Here is a 17,308-nt window from a genome sequence, read left to right on the forward strand (position 1 = left end):
TACAACGAATTCCTGGGGGTTGAGGAGCTGTGTTGTGCAAGTTACTGAAATGTAGTAATTAGTTACAGTTACTAGTTACTTCTCTCAAAAGTAATTAAATTACTTTACCAATTACTGCATATAAAAGTAACTAGTTCAGAAATCAGAATCAGAAATACTTTATTGATCCCCGAAGGGAAATTCTTTGTTACTAGGGAAAGTATCTTTTGCGTTATAAAATGCTGTTTTGTGATTGTTTCACAGCACAAATAAACACGCCCACACACCGATGCACAAGCCTGCGGCTAATCGCTGCAACCCCTTCATTTGGTCTGTATGAAGCGGTTGGATGATGTTAGATCATAAACCATTAAAACACAGGGAATAGGCTGTGTTTGCCTGCTGTCCTCTGCAATTGTCCACTATTTTCAGACAAAAGTAACGAGTTATGAGCCCATTTCAATTTCAGTAATTTTAATTGCATTAGTTAATTTGAAAAAGTAATTAGTTACATGTCTAATTAACACCAAAAGTAGTGAAATTACAGTAAGTTACTCCCAACACTGTTGAGTGATGACCCCGACCCCTGTGAAGGGTAATGTCACAGAAGGCCTACTCATAAAATGCACCGACTTCACCAATACCAAATCTCACTCCAAACAAAATTTAAAAGTTGGCAGCCCTGTATTTCTTGGCTGGGCGCAGTGATTGGAGTCTCTGCTGGTTGCCTGTCAACCCTATGGTCACAAGACTCCAGCTAAGCAAATTGTCCCCTGGCTCCAACTTCATATTTAGTGCATCGACGTTTTTAACTATTCCTTTGAAAGCACAAAATTGTGCCCTTCTTTTGTTCAGTCGGTCTTGAATGGATTCAAGATAACATTTCTATGTCTGCAAGTAGAAAACATTATTGATTGTGTGTAAAATATTGTGCTTTAAAGTCAACATGTGAATGTGGTTCCTGTATGCCCTGGTTAATTCCGAAAAAGAATAAAAAATAGCCATATTGTTCCAAAATCTGAACCACTATGGACTTAATATCAGTACTTTTAGCATCTGGTTTACCAGTAATATGAATGATTTTGAAATGTATGATTAAGAAATTATGTGACATGATGTCCCCCAGTGAAATACATTTCTTTCCAGTCAGGTCTGAAATAGAACATCACGAAGAGTATCTGTGAACATTATTTAGTAAAGTTCTGGAGATGGTCCATTTTCTTAGCAAATTAAAGAAAATGTAAAAAATACATGGCTGTGGTGTAATAAACATGAACACCAGGATTTCAAAGTACAACCTATTGTTCAAACAACCCTGAAGCTCTCATTAATAGAAAATGGGTTTGACAGACAGGTGTAGAGGGGCAGGAAAAGAGACAGGGAGGGAGAGACATAGAGAGACAACCAGTGAGAGAGAGAGAAAGAAAGAAAGAAGGCAGGCAGAGGTAATATTTGAGAGAGAGAGGATGACAGTTAGATAGAAAGAGAGAGAGATCAGCCAATCAGATTAATATCTGCTTTAGCTCTCAGCTTCAAAGCTTCAACGACCACCAAGCTAAGCTGTGCTTGAGCAGCTTAATGTGTGTGTGTGTGTGTGTGTGTGTGTGTGAGGGAGTGGGAGTGTGATTCTGTGTGTATACTTTCTGCGTTTATTCATAGAATTTTCAGTGTGTGAATCTTTGTGTGTGTTATTGTCTTACTGTGTGTGTGTGTGTGTGTGTGTGTGTGTGTGTGTGTGTTAGGGAGGTCGAGCTGGGGTTTAATGAGTGTTCAGGCCTGTGGATCAGACTGTTTGCTCCATAAAGCCTGCAACTGCCAAAAGCTTCCTTTGTGTGCACCGGTGTGTGTGTTTGTGTGCATGTGTGTGTGTGTGTGTGTGTGTGTGTTTAGCTGGTATTTCTGGCAGAGCGAACTAAAAACACTGACACACACAGAGCAGTGCTGCAGTGCAATCGGGGTTATTGTGCTGAAATAAATCTGCTGTTGTATAATTTGAAGAGATCACTTTCAACAGGCTGTTGTGTGAAGTGCAGAGCCACAGAAAAGGGTTCAGCCTCTCCACTTCTGAATGGCAGCAGAGTTGCTTGTAGATTCCTGTCCTGAAGCTGTTGCTAAGAAACTACTCTTTCAAGGCTGTTGATATTTAGATTTAGGTTCTGAAAGCACTTCAGCATTAAGACTGAACAAACAAATAATCTGCAACATTTTCTAAAACATAAGTCATACTCCCCTCTAATGTCCTTTGATTTACCACAATAGGCCTCAGGCTACACTCAAGTTCAAGGAAGATTTATATTTGCTGGACTAAGTGTAGTTCTGTTAAGTCTTCATTTTGGTGGCATTTTAAGCAAACAAAGGAAAGCGCAGCCCCAATTTGAGTCTAGATCCTAAATCAGTGTCACATGTTTTTCATCTGTTTGTGAATACAAATGTGTAAAGGATAAGACTGATGATATTCAATATTTTTCTTATTGTCAACAAATTTCACAGAAAGACCAAAACCAACCATGAATTGATCCTACTAAGTATTGTCCGCGTAGCCAAAGCCTGATATATCTTATTCAATGAGCCACACTGTTGCGCTGGATGACATGTTCCTTTATTACCATGAACATGGGTACTGTAGTTTATTTTCAGTCAATTGTCTGTACACAGTCTTGGTGCTGTAAACACTAACTAAACCAAATGTGTATTAATCCACAGCTGAAAATAGTCCCCAACAAATGCTCTATTTACTTCTGTTGAGTGACGTTTGCTAAAAACTACAGTGCGGGGCTGTTTTACTATAGGAAATTAGTGAGCCTATTTTATAAATGCTATATAGATATTTATTTTATTCAAACAGGCAGTCTCACTAAGATTAAGATTTCTTTTCCAAGAGAGACCCGAGAACAAGAACATAAAAAAGAACGCAAACAAAAACAGAATCAACACAACTGCTGTTGCTGTTGAACAACTGTTACAAGAATCATTGAAATTAGAACTTTAATTATAATATTTAAAATAAAAAGGTGCATAGTTCCTGAAACCAGTCCTGTCAACATTATTGCGGAGGGATATCTAAGGTTAGGTAGTTACTGGATTGTGTACAGTAGTTACTAGATTTAAATAAGAGAAGAGATGTGAGGTAGTTTGGGAGCTTCAACAGTAGAGCTTTATAGACGAATAACATGAGATGGCTATTTCTCAAGGCCTCCTTCCCCACTGTCCTCCCGACTACACATTTCGGAAACAAAATTACTCCATAAATTCACTACAATGCAGGAAAAGTGTCTGAAATGAACAATTTTATGGAGAAAAATCACCAGATACCCTGGTTAAGGTTTGGTCTCCCGATTTAGGCTATGATGGCTGGAGGTTGGCAAATATGCTGATCAATGATACAATACAACGAATTCCTGGGGGTTGAGGAGCTGTGTTGTGCAAGTTACTGAAATGTAGTAATTAGTTACAGTTACTAGTTACTTCTCTCAAAAGTAATTAAAGCTTTATAGACGAATAACATGAGATGGCTATTTCTTCTTGACTGTAAGGAAGTCCATCCATTTATGAGCAGTTTTCAAAGATTTACGTCTTCAGTGGGAACCAATGGGCTTGTGGCTGAGTGCCGTAGACAGGGTAGAGATGTCAGAACTGAGAGACACACAGTTTCACATTTCTGCATGTTCAGCTGTGCTTCGACTAAAATCACTCTGGTTCTCTATATTTAGTACCAAATAATAATAAAAACGTAGAAATTGTTAGGAAATTACAGACCTGTAAAATAAAGCGTTACCAACATAGTTCATGTCTTTGATGCAGTCTCACAGAATGCTGGCATAAAACATTCTGTGAGGCTACAGCAGGCTAGTAAGTAGCTTACAATATAGGATACTTCCTACTTCAGTTGGGATCATCACTCCTCTCTCTTGCATTAGAACTAACCTGCTGCTCATTTTAAGACGGCGACCCTTTTCTTCTGTCTTCTTTTTTGGCACACTGCTCTAGTTGTTTACACTTGGTCAGAGTTTATTAAGGTTTAATTCACATAGCTTAACTCTGATAAGACTGTTACTGAGTTCATGTAGATGTGGCCATTAACCGTGTACGTATGTAGCCATATCGGCTTTTTCATAGAAACCCTCTCTCGCTCCGCCCCAGTGCCAGTGCCTCTCTCTTTCTCCTGTTGGTGGCAGTTTTAAATCAGGTTTGTTGTCTCGTCTTTCTCTCATACAAACTGATGATCTTTTAAAAGATCATTATTTCAAGTTTCTTCCTCTTTTGGGGGCAGAATAATGGTATAATATTCACTTTACCCCTTTGATAGGTGTGCTGTCTTTATGCACCCCCCCTCCAAATGTCCTGCTTTATAATCAGACACAATCTGTGAATGTGTCTGATTATAAAGCAGGACATTTGGGTACAGATTTCTGGTACAAACAGTTTTCTACTTTTGACCAGTGAGCAGCTTTAGTGCAGCAGCTGGTGTTCAGTGCCAGGAACCACAACATAAAATCTTAAGGGAGCCTTATTCATTTTTCCACCCAGATTTGTCAGCTGTTTGGGGGATTTCTCCATATTACATCACTGACAGTGGTGGAAATAATAATAATAAGTACATTTACTCAAGTACTGCAATTAAGTACAATGTTGAGGTACTTCTGCTACAGTTCAGTGGGAAATATTGTACTTTTTTTACTCCACTACATTTATCTGAAATATAGTTACTAGTTACTTTTCAGATTAAGATTTTACATAAAGAAAAATATTATAAGCTTATAAAAGACAACACATTTTTAAAGACTAAACCAGTGGTTTCTAATCTTTTGGGCTTGTGACCTGTTACAACAAAGCTGTGACTAGCTGGGACCCCTTGTCACATTTCAGATATCTGAGTTGTTAGTAGTTCTACCAAATACTCATTTCCTCTCTAAACATCTCACATGGTTTTATTTGAACAGCCATTCAAATTGTCCAGTATTTCACAAAACAAAGCAAACATTCCATCTAAACTCCAAAAACTGAAAAGAGATTGAGATCTTGTGACTCTACACCAAAGGTGCTTTATAAAATATTTGGAATACATTTCAATATAATACAATGACATTCAACACCACTACATCCTCTAAAGTGATGATAGAGTTGAATGAACACTTCTGACACAGACAAAAACAAAACTGAATATAAAAAGCTTCATAAGAATAGGATTCATAGTATTACTGTTGTATTGGAATTCATGAGATTGAGCCTGTTTTACCAAATAAACGTGAATCAATTCTGTTTATCTGTCTATAGTAATGGAACAGACATGACAATTATTGATATTTAACAATTACAAATGTAGCACCTTGATAAACAGGCGAGGGTTTGCTATATTAGTTGAAGCCTAATTATTTGTCTAACATTTTTCTAAAAAAAGTTACAAACTCCTGGGCATCTCCACCTACAGTTTCCAGCTGAATATCAAAAACAAAATCAATGATTCCATTTATTAACTCCAATTTAATTAAATTCTTATTTGCTGTTTGTTTTTATGTCTCTTTCCTTTCTGTCTTTTTGGCTGCTTTTACATGACCTCAGTGTGTGTCCATGCACGTACACACAGGTGTGGCGCAGCAGCTGTAGAAATTAATTATGGATGTGTGTGTCTAATGCTTTATGTAGGCTGCTCTTGTGCTGCAAAACAGCTGCAAAACAGAAAAAGATACTACATATAGTATATTACATGCAGGCATTCTGCATGGATGTATTTAAATGTATTCAGTATATTTTATTATATTTTTATATTATACTATATTCTACTATAGTATTCTTTTCACTCATATTTCCTTCTTTGTGTTGGCTGTTCACTGTAGTTTTATCGTCAGTATGTTTTATTTTTCTTCACAGAGATACAACCTAGGCTGTATTTTGAACCAGCCTGTGATAAATTGTGCATTTATTATTCAGGAATATTAACTTATACTGTGTATAGATATAATAATGTTTCATTTTCAGTGGTGTATATGGCTTTATATGGTCACACATTTTAAAAGTATATTGTAAATATACTTTTAGACTTTCTTGGTGGAAAAGGCAAGTGTGCTGTAATATGCTGATACTGTATGAAACAAAGCAACAGGTCAGAATTGAAAGAATATACATCCTGTTAGAGAGGAGAAGAGGAATTTTATTTTAAAAAAATAGGTGGGATAAGAAAAACAAAGAGGGAGAGAGACGAGTGTTACGACCCCCAAGTTGGTCTAGGGAAGAGGGGAGTAACACAAAAGTAGATGAAGGAGCCAGTTTGATTCAGTATTTCAATATTTTATTGCCAGATATAGAAGCTTAAATGTAACATCAGGGAGAGGCCCGGCCAAAACAACAAAGTAGAAATAATGAGTAGAAATAAAATCACAGCATTATATTAACTACCCAAAAAAGAAGAGTTACAGGTACATGTACCAAGGCTGAGTTCATCCTGCAGGGCAGGAGTTTGAATCCAGCCCGCAGCCCTGCAGTTACAGTCCTAAACCTAACTCCCAGCATCAGCACAAAAAAACAGAAGAAAAGGGAATGTAGCAAAAATGGCAGCTCTCCCTGACAGGGCTTCCCGGCAAGGCGTTAAAGGTAGTTATTAAGATAAAAAAAACAGGTAACGGTAACTTAAGATGATTAGATTAACTGAAATCTAACAGCAAAATTACTTCCTATCTGACATTAACCTGACAACAACATCCAAAAAGCTATGGACTAAGTCCTGACAAAATAGCTCACAATATACCCCCTTACTACAAAAAATCTAAAAGAAAGCCCTGTCTTTACTAAACAAAGAGCAAAAAAGCACATCTGTCAATCAGCATCATCATTATTACACACATGCACACGCATTTTACTTCTGGCAGCTCATGATGCATCCTGGTGAGGCCTCCTGTCATGCCAGATAATTTCATGTATTCATTTACACGTGCGGAAAACTGTGCAATGCTTTGCAAATGCAGCACATCCCTCACATCCGAGACTACAGATGGAACTCACATTTCCTTTAATTTAACACGATACAGACCCAGCCCTTATGCAATTAATCATGCAAACATTTGTTCGAAGGAAAATAACAAAACCCTGTATACATAAAATGGGTTGATGTTGGACAGGTGTGTCTGTTAACATCAGCCAAATAAAGCCACAAAATTGTTTATTTAATCCATAGAAATGAAAAAACAACAAGATGTGGTTTTACGGGTAGTTATGTCCTGGGACTATTTCTTGGCAAACGTCTCGGAGTCTTCCTGGGGTCTCTGCTGGTTACCTGGTGACCTCACAGTAATGACAAGAAATTCCATAAAGTTGTTTCCCTCTGCTTACAGTACTTTTTCTAAGCTAAGCGGATCACCTGCTGGCTCTAGCTTCATATTAACAGACATGAATGGTAAATGGACTATACTTATACTTCTAGTCTTTCTGACTATTCAAAGCGCTGCAACTGCATATCACATTCATCCCATTCACACACTGATGGCAGAACTGCTCATCAAAGTAACTAATCACACGCCACACGCCGAAGGCACAGCCCTCAGGAGCAATTTGGGGTTCAGTGTCTTGCCCATGGACACTTCAACATGTGGGCTGGGGAAAGGGATCGAACTGCCAACCTTCTGATTGGTGGACGACCCGCTCTATCACCTAGCCACAGTCGCCCGCTCTTGCAGCTGAGAAATAAGCAAATTTCCCAAAATGTGCAACTATTCCTTTAAGGTGGGTGTGCAGTGTAAGGCTGGTCTCACTCCAGACTGTTGAGAAAAATATTCCTAAACACAGCTCAGTGATTTCTCTGTTTCAACGTCTGATATGAAAAAAATAATATACATGTAACTGAGGTTAGGGAGGAAGGACCATACATGATCACGACAAGCTAACAGCACTTACTCCTCAACCCCATCTCCCCTGTTTGGACTCTCCATCTGCCTGTCTGTCTGTCTGTCTGTCTCTCTCTCTCTAACCAGGATACTCTAATTGGGCTCATTGCTTTTGACTCCAAAGCCAAAGAATCTGGACTCCTTCCCTCTTCCTTCTCCAACAGCCAAATCAACCAACTGCCCAATCTGCCCCACTGTTTGACCAAATTCCGCTCATTCATACTAGCACTTCTTTTCTTAATAATCCAGTTTAAATTAGGTCAGGCTGTGGTCCTCGCCTTGTGAAATTAGACTTACTAACACGCCTGCACACAACTCTATCCCCCATACAGGTTTCTACCAGCCTGTAGCATACATTTTACTCTCTCAGACACACTGCCGGCAACACCCTCATCATGAAGACACGGCGTTGTCTGCATCAGTGTCTGTGTGTGTGAGTGAAAGGGACAGAGAAAGAACGAGAAAGGGGGGTGTAAATGTGTGTGTGTGGTGGCGATAATGACAGGTGAGCTGCTGTACGAGGTTAGCTTCAGGCTAGTAACCTGCTCATGAACTTGTCCGTCACTGACCACACACACAGACACACACAGAAAGGCTCAACACTCCATTCAGAACCAAATATATTACTTTTGCAGAGGGAAAGAGGGAGATAAAGCAGCAGAGAGAGACTGGAGGAGGTGGAAGAGATTGAAAAATAATCTTAAGGGGGTGGGGATTGAATGGGAGAGAGAAACTGATTCAGACTGTATGGAGGAGAGGCAGACAGAGAGAAATTCAGTGTGATTTAACTGTAATGAGAATAGTTATGAGGTGGGATGAAGGGAAAGCAGAAGGACTGAGAGAAGATCGGAAAGAAAATAGAGGGATGAAGGAGATGAAATAGAGATGGGTAGAAATAGAAACAGAAAGGTAAAATTACACGTGTCTTCCATCATCATGCGTTTTTCCTTATCCAGATACAGATCGCATATAATACCTGGAGTAAATTTGGTCCATAAGCCAGATCAAATGTATTTATTTTTATAGAGCACATTTAAAAACCGATATATAATGAAAGAGAAATGTTTAGAAGCTCTTAGAAGTGTTAGGTGGTAGTTAGTATGATTACATTTTATGAAATGAGCAGTATGCCTTCAAATAATAATAGATGAAAAGTGAGACAAATGTTGCAATGTAGTGTCAGGCAGCGTTCATCAAACAGGGATTGCTTCAGTGCAAAGACTAGCATGAACACGCACACTGCTACATTTGCATTTCTATATTTGTTAGATGTAATGACATTGGCATATACAATGGTCGCCTACCCTTCTTGACCTGCATATGTGGTCGTACCATTGCCTCTGCCATTTCTGAGGTACAATGGGTCTTTTTAAAGAGTCTTTTTGTGGAGTAAAAGTGATTGTTCAAAATTTCAAGCTTTTGCAGGACGTGTTACCTTTTGAACGGGAGAAAAAGAAAGAAGCAGAACATTCGTTTTTCAGGTTCACCTCAGTATAATGAAAAGGACAAAACAGTCTTTCACCGTCTTTCTCCCTGCCTTTCGGTTTATATACTGAGCTCCTTTTTAAACCATGCCTTATTTGTTTTTTCTCTTTTTCTCTCTCTATTCCTACCTTCTTGACTCCCTTTTTTCTCCTTGTCTTCATCTCTCTTTCCCCTCATAGGTAACGTGTTAGAGTAGTAGCAAATTAATTTTCTGAGAATACATTAACACCTCATATCCTCTGGCACTGTGTGTGTGTGTGTGTGAGTGTGAGAGAGAGGCACACTGTGAAGAGAAAATAGAGATAGCAAGGTGATAACAAGTGTGAATGTTGCACCACAGGGGTGATTATAATTAGAATTCAGTTTGGTTAAAGCTGTATAATTGCACAGGCATACATGCACACACACACACACACACACACACACACACACACACACTTCCATGGTGTGGCATTGAAGTTTGCCCCATTTTCCTTGACTCAGCTAATTTTTCCCTCCTCACCTGTATTTTTCCACAGGAAGTGTTTAACCTGACCTAGTATTTTCTGCAGCTACTCAGGGAAACTTTTGTGCAGGAAAACAAACGGTTTCAGCAGGAATAGAAACTCTGCCGAAAGTTTGACTTATAGTCTGTTATTCTATTGAGTCAATCTTATGATTGTGTTTGCATTGAAATGTCATGTTTGCACACCATCATTCTTGAAGAAGTACATTATGGGAAATATGCAAAAAAAATTTCTTGCTGTAAGTTAGATGAGAAGATTGATACCAATCTCATATTTGTACGCTAAATGCTGGAGCCAGGAAACAGTTAGTTTATAGGTTTGCATTCAGACTGGAAGCTCTATTCGAAGGTTAAAATCTTAAACATACAGGACTAACGTGTACGGGCTGATTACCACTTACTTTGTGGTGTTATGTACAACATGTTATTATTGATGAGTCATTTTTCAGATAGATGTCCATCCTGTCCTTCCTCAGAATCAGCACCTGTCGGTACTTTCTCTGTGCAGAGCATTTGGTTTTATCTCCATCACAAGTCGATAGTGGATTAGTTGCTGCTCTTTGCGCACAAAGGACAAAAAGGGTTTTATTTTCGTGAACCCAGCAGCGCAGTCAGATCGGCGAACTGCTATTTTGATTCAGTTACATTGCTGATAGAAGTTTGGATTGTAAAGTTAGATTTTTTCTTAAATATGGTACAATACAATACATATACAATATACACACTTGCATTTTGAAATGCAAGAAAAAAACAAAAGGTCAAAGGTACGAGATAGACTAAGAAGTTCAGACTTTTTGCTGCAGTAGATTTAAGGCACTGGAGAGCCATTAGGCTCTAATATGACAGATGCGCCTCTTACAGTGAGAAATGCTGCAGAGCTGACCAAAGTGGTTGTGTGGTGTAGGTAGATTTTCTTCAACAGCTCTCTGGGTTAAAGTGTGTAAAACCTGCAGTGAAACCTGCCTTGCTTAGATCTTAGAGAGGAGCAGGTGGTGGGGGTGGGGGGATAAGCCCGATAAAAGAAAGCAGGTTAAGGAATTGTGAGAGAGGGCTGACAGATGGAGGGAGGGAACGAGAGGGACAGCGAGAGAGAAATTGGAAGAAACAGAGAGATTGAACTATAGAGAAAGAGTGAGCCGAAGAGATGTAGTGAAGCAGACGAATGTGTGATGGATGGAGGGATGACAGGTGTGATGAAAGAGGGAACTGGGGATGAAAAGAGGCAGATGGATCATCATGACATTAAACTGGAGTGTGTGTGTACGTGTGCAGATTATGAGTATCACCATTCACACAGGGAGTGTATTAGCATTTAAGAACAAAGTTCATTAACATATGTTGGCACACACACCTCATGTCATGGAAGTATGGCTCTAAATTGCCTTTGGGCCAAAATAGAAAAGCAGTTGCGTATATCTTTAAACACAAGAACGGGGTGATAAAGAAAGCCAAACACACATTCGTTCAGCTTTACCTCTTTCGTTACACCTACTGTATTGCCTCTTCCTTATCCCTCAGTTCCTTCTCCCTTTTTTGTTTGCTCCATTTCTATCGTCCAACCAAGTGCAATCTATGAGTATAGCAGTTTGAAAAATGGAGAACTTGTTGAAGCGCTTAACCACGAAGTATTACTAACCCAGGGCTGCCGGCGGTGGTTGCTGCTTCTGCATCCATAACCAGAGCGTGTGGAAATTGGTGGTGTTCCTGCCAAAAATGCCAGCAAATGCCATCTGAAGCTGAGTGTCTTTGTTGCCTGGTTGTGACCTCGTAATGTCTTCCTTTTTCGAATGCCAGTTTGTTGTCGCTGAGTCTGTACTTGGTCAGGATCTGTCTCCCTTTTTAGGGCCAGATAACATTCTGATCTACTTTGGCTTTTAGTTTCTTCTTTCCAATGTTCCAAACAGGTTTCTTTACATTGCGTTATAATTTGGTTTACTCTGATTGGTGTTTGGAAAGCAGTGCTGTAGTGAGACTGGTCAAAGTGTGTCTGAGAGGGGGCAGTCACCAACTGACATAGGGGACTCTTTTCTGGGCTCAGCTCTTGGGTTTGGAGGGGTTTGGAATGGAGGGTGTCTAGGAGGCTGGATTTCACGTGATTAAAAAATTTGAGCGCTCTCTTTTGAATGTTAATTGTTAGTGGGTATCTGCCTAACTCTGCTCTACATGCATTTGTTGGTGTTTTTCTGTGTACATGTAAAATGTATCTGCAGAATTCTGCATGTAACGATTCTGTTGGATGTTTGTCCCAACGGGTATAGTTATGACTGAGTGGACCCCATACTTCACTAGCATACAGTGCAGTGGGCTGGATGACACCATCAAATATTTTACGCTAAATTTTAATTGGAATTTGGAAATCATAAAATTTTCTCTTAATTGCATTTAGAGCTCTTTGAGCTTTTTCTTTTAGTGCAATCACTGCCATGTTGAAACTCCCTGATGTTGTTACAGTTGGTAGGTATAACTCACACTGTGTTCAATGATATGATTATTTATGGTAAACTGGTATTTGTTCTCCTGAGATCTGGGGTGTTTTTGAAAAATCATGACATTTGTTTTCTTCATATTTCCTGCCAGGGCCCAGTTCTGACGTTACTTTTCTACTATGTCCAGCTGTTGCTGTAGTCCTTGTTCAGTAGGAGACAGTAGAACAAGGTCATCAGCGTAAAACAGAGACTTCACCTCTCTATCTAGGAGGGAGAGGCCAGGAGAAGCACACTGATCTAACTGTAAAGCAAGTTAATTTATATACACATTAAATAAAGTTGGGCTTGCAGCCCTGACGAACACTTCTTCTCTGGCTGAAGAATTCAGTTTGTCTCCAATTTTAACAGCACACCTATTTTCCAAATACATTGATTTAACCACATCATACATTTTGTCCCCTATACCACAGTGTAGAAGTCTATATCCTGCAATATGCAAATGCAATATCCTCCGTCTCATTATAATCTTAATAAGCTACACTTAACTTGACAGTTCATGCACTATTACCTTATACTGTATTATTATCATCAATCGATAAACCCACTTTGTACTTCACACTTATTTTAATTTTATACTTATACCCACTTGGTACTTAATTTATCTGACCTGTATTATAGTGTATTATATTTTTTGCTTAGTACTTCTATTCCTGTGTGCACTGACGTGATAATGAGCTGCTGTAACAAAAGAGTTTCCCCTCGGGGATCAATAAAGTATTTCTGATTCTGATAATAGCGCCCTTCATGCCAAATAAAGTCAAAAGCTTTCTTGAAGTCAATAAAACAAGGGAATAGCTTACCATTTTTTATTTGGCGTACATGTTTGTTGACTAAAGTGTGAAGGGTATATACACGGTCAGTGGTGTGGTGTTTTGGGAGAAAGCCACTTTGATTTTTAATGAAGATGGAGTGCTTGTCAAGGAAATCTAGTATTCTATTATTTAGAATACTACAGAATAGTTTACCTAGACAGCTGCTGACGCAGATGCCATGGTAGTTACCAGGGTCTGATTTGTCCCCACTCTTATGAATGGGGAAAATGAGCCCTTTGCACCAGATGTCAGGAAAACATCCTGACTGTAGAACGATACAGAGGAACTTCGACACTGCACCCTGCATCTCTGGGATGCTGCATTTGAGCATTTTGTTTTTATTGCTGTCCGGACCACACACTTTTCTTGGCTGGAGAGACTTTATCTGTGTGGTCAATTCTTGTAATTGATCTGAATTAATTAGATTTATTGGTATGCCTTTGTACAGATTTTTAAAATGTGCTCTCCAGATGTCACCCTTTTGGATGGGTAGTGCTTGTGGTTGCGTTGTGTTGAAGTTGTTCCACATATCCCAGAATTGACTTTGATTAATGGCATTTTCAATATCTTCAGGTTTCCTGTGGGTATAATTTTGTTTTTTGTTCCTTATTGTACGTTTGTATTTGTTTAAAATTTCGTTGTACCTAGTGCGTAAGGCCTGGCAATGTTTTTGATTTGCTATTTTTCTCAGGTCTTTTCTGATGAGCTTGCATTCTTGATCAAGCCATTTGTCTGCATTTTGCTTCTGTTTTTGTTTTATAAGGTTAGCTTTAATAGCTACCTCATGAAATATCATATTGATATAATCAATTTGTATACCATCTCTGGTGGGGACATATTAATTTTGTTTTTCTATTGATATGTTATTCATCAGATCAGGTGAGTTCATGATGAATTTGTCTCCACTGTCTTGGGCCCATCTGTAATTAGGATTTAATTTATACAGTTTACTGGGTTTCCTTTTGGTGTCACTCATTTGACCTGAGAGTTTAAAAAACACATTTATTTGGTTGTGGTCTGAAAGGGGGGATTGCTGTCTGACAGTGAATGCACTGATAGGGGAGGTGTCCATGTCAGTGATTGCATAGTCTACTACACTAGACCCAAGAGCTGAGGAGTATGTGAATTTCCCTAAATCCCCAATATAATCTAAGAACATTATTCATTTGGAGTGGTGGCAATGACTGTTCTGACGTTACACTACACTTACATTACACTGTAGTTATGTTCTTTTTTATGTAGCTTTGTGTATTATTCCAATGATAATAAATATCAATTTATATTGAATACTGTTAGATATTTTTCTGTGACACATTTATATTTGCTTGCATATTTTACCAATTTTACCAAATGTGTACTGCACATGACAAATGATAAAAGACAATCTAAATGTACTAGAAATGGTTGCACAGTGTGTACATTAAACACTAGCAAAGTAGAAATTATGCAATGTGTTTAATGTTAACTTATTTTGGTAATGTTAGTTACTTTTTACAGAAATCTTTATTGGAAAGATGTTACCATAGGGGAGAGTGGGGTATTTACATACATCTGACCCCTGGGCATGGAAAAATGAGAAAACAAAAAAAGTTCATCTACCCATATTCCAGGATGTTTACTTCAAATTTAAATTATAAGTATGCATCTGAACAAAAGACAAGTTTTGACATAATAAAAGATAACTGAAATACAATTGAACAACACGTTCTCTTTTTTTTCTCAGCATAGTCTTATTGATATATTTAAAATTTGAAAGACATGTTAAAATGTAATTTCATAGCATTTCGTAGGTGTATGGCCATGGAATAAGTCATGAAATAGCAATATGTGGTTTATCTCTTCTATAGTTCCTTGAATCTTGAGCAGTGCTGTGCAATCAAGTCTCCTTTATTGGGTTTTGGAAATGGAGCAATGTTCGGAGGGAGCTGAGAGAGATGCACATGCGATTATCTAAGCTTGTATTTCACTGACGTGTCCATTCGCCTCGCTGCTGCCAGCTGTAGTAGGTCACTGCAGAAGTTCTGTGTGGTGGGCAGATAGATCTTTTCGGCAACCCACAGACTGCACTGCTTTGAGTAAACCCCTCTGAACCTGTGAGTGCCTGACATAAGGAATAGTTAAAGTTAAAGAATATGAAGCAAAATTAGAGCAGTGGTTCTCAACCAGGCATCCAGGGAGCCCCAGGGATCCTTGAGGGAGTTCCAGGGGGTCCCCAGAAAAATGGTCAATAGGTTTATTTATTTTATTTAATTCACTATAGAAATGAACCAAGTCATAAGAGTGACTATTCTGATCATAGATTTCTACAACTATAGAATTCTGGTCTTAATCATATCCAACAGCCTAAATCTTTTCAGATGGAGGTCCCTGAAGCAAAATCTTATCAAATGGGGTCCGTGACCTAATGTGTATCAATTTAGGTCGTTGACATGAAAAAGGTTGAGAACCACTGAATTACAGGAAGGAAGAAAGACATAATATGGCTGAAAGGATAATAATGAATGAATATATAAATAATTCATATGTTGAGTGCTCTATGCATGAACAAAACAAGGACAAGAATTCTGTCTTACAGGGCACTCTTGCAATCCTCTTTCCTTCAGTGGGGTGGATTGTGGAAGACCAACAACCACAGGCTCCTCAAAATCTGTATGCATCTCGACAGCGAGATCATCTTTGCTTTGTGTGTTGCCTTGGATCTATTGTGTAGAAGAGACAATAATGCAGATCAAAATCCCCTTCAGCACATGAATCAATATGCTTTTTAGAATTGTATAATGTCTATGATTTAGAGTAGTGGTCTTCAATAACACACACAGCCAGTTGTATGTGATCTTAATTTTTGAAAAATACTTCAGAACATAATATTTTCTTTCAAAAATGTATTCTCATTGAATTTGAGAGACTATAGGCAGAGATATTTTAACAATAAAACATTATTAATTTCAATAAGTAGGCCCATGTCATCTGGCCCTTGCTCCTCCTAATGCCTTTCAAACTGGGTCACAGAGACAAAAATAGTCTATTGAATGCAGTGCTGCTGTTGTATTTTAGTTGAAATATGATGTTACAGACAACAAATCTAACTTTACCTCAAATCGCAGTTAACATCAGCTGTCATGTTTACATCGAAGTTGTAGCAAATGATAGAACTAGATCTGCCAGCTCAACATTTTTATTGTCAAAATAGGCTACCTATCTAGCTAACTATCTATGAAAGTCTTACTGGTAATGCAGTCTTGTTAGCACTTCCACCAGCGGTCTGTTGTCCCATACACTGCCGATGCCGCGGACCAAAGGCGTCAGATAGATACAACCTTCACACTGGATCAAGTCATCAGGTGAAAAATGGTCGCTGGACACCAATATACAACGACGCAGGAGGGTCTTCTTTGAAGTGTTTGGGTTGATCTTCAGAGTAAAGTTGGGGTGAACTGTCCCTTTAATGAAGGGCATGTGGGTGGTGGCCAACAGGCCACTGGCTGCCTACCACTGGCCCTCAGTTTGAATACTTCCATTCAAACTCCATCAAGGATCAAATTAAGCTGTTGACATGTGGGTTGATGGCCATCACCTTCCTCTGCACCATCCTCCTGGTCTTCTTGCTCACTCCCTGTCTCGCAGAGCATTTCTTGCCATCCTCAGGGTTGATCCTGACCAGAAACCTGTTAGCAATATCATACCAGTCAATAAATATGCCTATGAAGAAGACTCAAATGCACTCAACACAGTCCTTATATTCCACCTGTCCTGCAACTTTTAGCTCCTACTCTACTGTTGCACACCTGATTTAATTATATTAGAGAAGTGTAATGTGGAAAGAAATTCACTTGCCTCTGAACAAGCTCCAGTGTACATGCAGCAGCCTCCTGGTACTCCACGTTGAGGAAGTAGCATTCACCTGGATGCTGTCATGATTGAATGTCCTGAAAATGAAAGGACAAATTGTTACTCAATTACCTACAATCTTTTATTTTGAAAGCAACCTTGTTAAGTCCATGGACAACTCTGCACCAGCAAAATGAACTTCAAAGCATTCTTAATGGTACCATTTGCATATTACTGTTTGAACATATTCAATATTATAACAGTAAAGTGCATACAAATCACACATAAAAACAAGTGTGTAAGTAGATGAGTAAAATATGTGAATAAAAATAAATACTT

At 38.7% G+C, this 17,308-nt stretch overlaps 1 long non-coding RNA gene across 1 annotated transcript; it reads right to left on the reverse strand.

The window, feature by feature from the left end:
* Nucleotides 1–15,013: 15,013 nt before the first annotated feature.
* LOC122862211 lies at nt 15,014–16,552 on the reverse strand. The gene is made up of 3 exons (XR_006374652.1): nt 16,368–16,552; nt 15,715–15,840; nt 15,014–15,242 (listed from the first exon to the last, which is right to left on the reverse strand). It is a non-coding gene; the product is annotated as an uncharacterized LOC122862211 (long non-coding RNA).
* Nucleotides 16,553–17,308: the final 756 nt, after the last annotated feature.

Source organism: Siniperca chuatsi, linkage group LG15, assembly GCF_020085105.1.
Source record: "Siniperca chuatsi isolate FFG_IHB_CAS linkage group LG15, ASM2008510v1, whole genome shotgun sequence".
NCBI classification, from domain to species: Eukaryota; Metazoa; Chordata; class Actinopteri; order Centrarchiformes; family Sinipercidae; genus Siniperca; species Siniperca chuatsi.